Genomic DNA, 5,000 nt, shown 5'->3' on the forward strand with positions numbered 1-5,000 from the left:
CTCTGTGAACTTTTTGTGTTAAAAAATTCAATTCTGTAATTTGAAAAAAATAAGTAATATTACATTTTAATAGTTTGAAACAATATACAGAATATGAATTAAATCTGTACAAATAAATAGAAATAATATTTTTTAACATCACAAGTTGTTTGATGAATGAATGAATGAATAAATAAATACATTAAATAAATAAACAACGAAATGAAATTAAATAAAAATAAATAAAAATAAAATAAATAAAACAAAAATAAATAAACAAAATAATAAATTAATAAATACACAAGTACAAAAATAAACAAATAAATACATAAATATAAATAAATAAAATACCTGACAAAATAAATAAATAAAATATTAACAAATAAATAAATAAATAAATAAATAAATAAATAAATAAATAAATAAATAAATAAACAAACAAACACCAATATCTAATAAATATGTACCTGTTGTACCAAATAATTAACTACTTGTACATAATAGTCTTTATATAGTGTCTAAGTTACACTTTAGCTAATTACAGCCGTTCTTAAAACTATATTTATCATCATAGTTCTTGTCTTTGGTCTTTATGATCTTTTTGAATATTTTCTAAAATATGTGTATGCTACATTGCATGTTTCAGGCTCATATCAGCGGGTTGCACCAGCATTTTCAACTCTTCATTTATGGAACGAGATTTTTTTTTATTTTTTATGCTAGCATGAATAATATTGCCTAACCTTGCAGGTCAGGGATTTTTACACTTCAGTGCTATAATGCTCATTTCGAGCCAGTCCACTGAACTCTGCCGAGTAGGTAAAATAACCACCCAGAAGAAGAATCCAGACTTATCTGAGGCTACTTTAGTATGAAAAGAAGTTTGAGAGAGAGAGAGAGAGAGAGAGATAAAATAATTATTAATCCTATTTAATTATGTTGAAATATATGCAAATTAGAGCATTTTAAATGTTACCCTAATTTACATGTTTGTGTGTACACTTTTTGAAAACACAACCACAGAAAGTGTTTATTTATTTATTTATTTATTTACTTTACATAAGTCAATACAATGACATTATCAAAGCAATTAATAAACAGGAATAAATTGACATAAGTTCAGTGTTTTTTTTTTTATATAATTCTTAAGATTGCAAAGGCTTAATTATTTTTTTAAAATAAAAACTACCAAAAAAATATGTAATAATATAAAACAAATAATTATTGAAATTAATATTAATTCAATAAAACTGTAATTGATTAATAATTAATGAAAATTGTGATGCAAAATGTCTTTTTTTCATTTAAACAGTATATAAAATGTGATTAATTTTAGTTGTGTTATTATTACTGCTGAAAACACATTCTGGCTTAAATAAATAAATGAATGAATAAATAGAGGATTGAATGAATGAATAAATTAATAAATCAATGAATAAATAAATAAGTCAATGAATGAATTTAAAATGTCAATGGATAAATAAATAAATAAATAAATAAATAAATAAATAAATAAATAAATAAATAAATAAATAAATAATTGAATACATAATTGAATGCTTGGATGGATGAATGAGGCAATGAATGAATGACAGAGGCAATGAATGAATGAATGAATAATTGGATGGATGGATGGATGGATGGTCAGATAGATAGATGGAAGAATGAATGAGTGAATGAATGAATAAGCCAATGAATGAATGAATAAACACATACATAAAAAAATAAATAAAAAAGCCAATGAATAAATCATTAAATAAACAAACAAACAAACAATAATTAAATGCATGGATGGATGGATGGATGGATGGATGAATGAATGAATGAATGAATGAATGAATGGATTGATGGATGCATAATTTAATGCATAAGCAAATGAATGAATAAACACATACATAAAAAATAGACAAATAAGGTAATGAAAAAAAAATTATTAAATAAATAAAAAAACCAATGATTGAAAAAACAAATGAACTAATGAAAGAGCCCATAAATGAGTGAATGAATGACTGAATGAATTTATAAATAAATAGGCCTTTGAAATAATAAAAGAATGAATAAACAAACCAATGACTGATTAAATGAATGAATGAATAACAAAAAATGTATAAATATAATAGATAAACAATCAAACAAACAAACAAACAAACAAACAAACAAACAAATAAATAAATAAATAAATAAATAAATAAATAAATAAATAAATAAATAAATAAATAAATAAATAAAATCTAACTCACCTTTGTATAGTAAATGAATAAATGCAATATTTTGCAGGTTATACAATGTTAATCCTCACTGTTCCACAAGCAGCGTTTGCTAGAAAACTCATTTAAAGCTCGGCAGAGATTTACAAGCTTTTCCCTCTTCATATTTACATTTTTTTGCTAGATTGTCCTTTAAAACGATTTACCCTTTCTGTCCTGCTGTATTCCCCAAACAAAGGTTTGCGCTCTCTTCATGTTGTTTTCTTCCTTAACAATACCGTCTGCCACAAACATACAAGAACACACCGCAGCGGCCACGAAAGAAGCAGAGAATACAGAATGATAACAATATAAATGTCTTTATTAATACTCAAATATTTCTGCAGGCTTTTGTAATGTTTTGCAGGCATTCGGTCAGGACAGCAATCCATCAGGGCCTTTTCATTGTATTATACGTCTGGATTGTGAACGATTGCACTTAGTCGGTGATTCAGATGCTTTCTGGAAAAAAAAAAAAAAGATTAATAAAAAAAAAGCAGCTCCTGGAGATGCCAGAAATCATGAAGAGAAAACCTGGCCAAAGCATTCATCACAAAGAGCCGCACAGTCCATTACTGGCTTCATAATATTTATTACAATGGAGTCAATGGAGAATTAATGTCCTGTAATGGAGCTGAACCTCAGCAGATTTTCATTCCTTTCGTTTTTCTTTCTTTCTTTGGGTTCTGTTTAATAATGCCATCAACAAATCACTGATTCACTTTAATTTTCCTCACCATCAAATCAGCTCAAAAAATTGAGTTCACTGAGGACGGATTTATTTCTCACACGTGTCTCTATGGAAACAGCATGAATTAAAGAAAACAAAATAAAATAAAAGTAGAGTTTGTGTTATTGTGAAGGTGATTTGCTTAGTCAGTTTGGTTCAAACAGGTCATGTTGTCTAGACGAATACAGTAACAACTCGTATTCATTGATTCTAATATGCCAAAGAAAGAAAGAAAGAAAGAAAGAAAAAAGAAACGTATAAAAATGAATGAACGAATGAATTAATAAATGAATGAATAAATGAACGGATAAACAAAAAAATGAACAAATAAAAGAATTAATGATAAATTAATGAAAAAAATTAATGAGTTAATGAGTAATTAATGCATAAATGAATGATTAAATGAATAGATGGATGGATGGATGGATGGATGGATGGATGGATGTATGTATGTATGTATGTATGGATGGATGGATGGATGGATAAATGAATGAATGAATGTTAAAACAAAATCATTTATAAATGGATGGATAAATGAATGAATGGATGAATGAATGATGAATGAATGGATGAATAAATGAACAAAAGAACAAAAAAATAATAAAACAAATTAAATAATAGATAGATAGATGATGAATAAACGAATAAACTAATGAATAAATAATGAATGAATGAATGAATGAATAAATGAATGAAAAAAAGATAACATAAATATATTAAATTAATTAACAAAAATAAATAAAATAAATAAATTTATTTATATATAAAATATTAATGATAACAATGATAATAATTTTTTATTATTAGCAATAGTAGCAGTAGTAGTAGTAATATTATTATTGTGTTTGTGTAAGTAATATAATAATTACGAAATTTTTAAGTTTATTATTATTATTATTATTATTATTTTATTATAAGATAATACAAATGGCACAACACACAACAAAATTACTAAATCTTAAAGTAAAATATATAAACAATATATAAAAAAATATATATAAATAAAATAATGAATTAAAATAAAACAATATATATATATATATATATATATATATATATATATATATATATATATATATATATATATATATATATATATATATATATATATATTTATTCACCCTCAACCTCCTGTTTAGTTTTTTTTTTTTTTAAATATTGACCTTAAAATGTTTTTTAAAAAATTTAAAACTGCTTTTATCCTAGCTGAAATAAAACAAATAAGACTTTCTCCAGAAGAAAAAGTATTATCAGACATACTGTGAAAATTTCCTGAATCTGTTAAACATCATTTGGGAAATATTTAAATAAGAAAAAAAAAATTCAAAGGGGGGCTAATAATTCTGACTATATATATATACATATATACACACAAAAATAAATAATTTTTGAAGTCAATAAATAATATTAAAGTCAATATTATTATTAGGCCATTTTTTTAGAGCTATGTTTTTTTTTTTTTCTATAGTCTTCAGAATAAACCATAGTTATACAGTAACTTGCCTAATTACCCTAACCTGCCTTTTTACCCTAATTACCCTAGTTAAGCTTTTAAATGTCACTTTAAGCTGTATAGAAGTGTCTTGAAGAATATCTAGTCTAATATTATTTGAGCATGCGCTTCTGTCCTGTATTGTGCACTAATATTTTCTCTTCTGGGGAAAGTAAAGTGCTTCCAGTTCCTCCAGTTCTCTGTAAGTATGAGGCTCAAGTCCAGCAGACGGCAGGAACGCTCCATTCTCTTGAGTTATACTGCCATAAAATAACAAATCAACTTTTATCTTTCAGACGAGCCGGAAACCTTGAACTATTATACCGAGTCATGACACTTTATATGCTTGTCATTTATAAAACAAATTGGCCTTTTGTTGTTTCGCTGCTTCACTTATTCCATCCTTTAGAGTCCCTTTATTTAAAGCCCACATTCACTTCACAACTGCAGGAACTCAATCTGCTCTCTCTGAACATAGTTAACTTATTAATGGGTATGTGGATATAACACACACACACACACACACACACACACATAGATTGATGTGTTTATT

The 5,000-nt window shown here is 25.5% G+C and overlaps 1 long non-coding RNA gene across 1 annotated transcript in view; it reads right to left on the reverse strand.

The window, feature by feature from the left end:
• Positions 1-2,529: 2,529 nt before the first annotated feature.
• LOC141385695 (uncharacterized) overlaps positions 2,530-5,000 on the reverse strand; it is a 32,152-nt gene continuing 29,681 nt past the window's right edge. Inside the window, exon 3 of the long non-coding RNA XR_015492195.1 lies at positions 2,530-2,687. This is a non-coding gene — a long non-coding RNA (uncharacterized LOC141385695). The remainder of the gene's footprint in view (positions 2,688-5,000) is intronic.

Source organism: Danio rerio, chromosome 5, assembly GCF_052040795.2.
Source record: "Danio rerio strain M-AB ecotype USA chromosome 5, GRCz13ab, whole genome shotgun sequence".
NCBI lineage: Eukaryota > Metazoa > Chordata > Actinopteri > Cypriniformes > Danionidae > Danio > Danio rerio.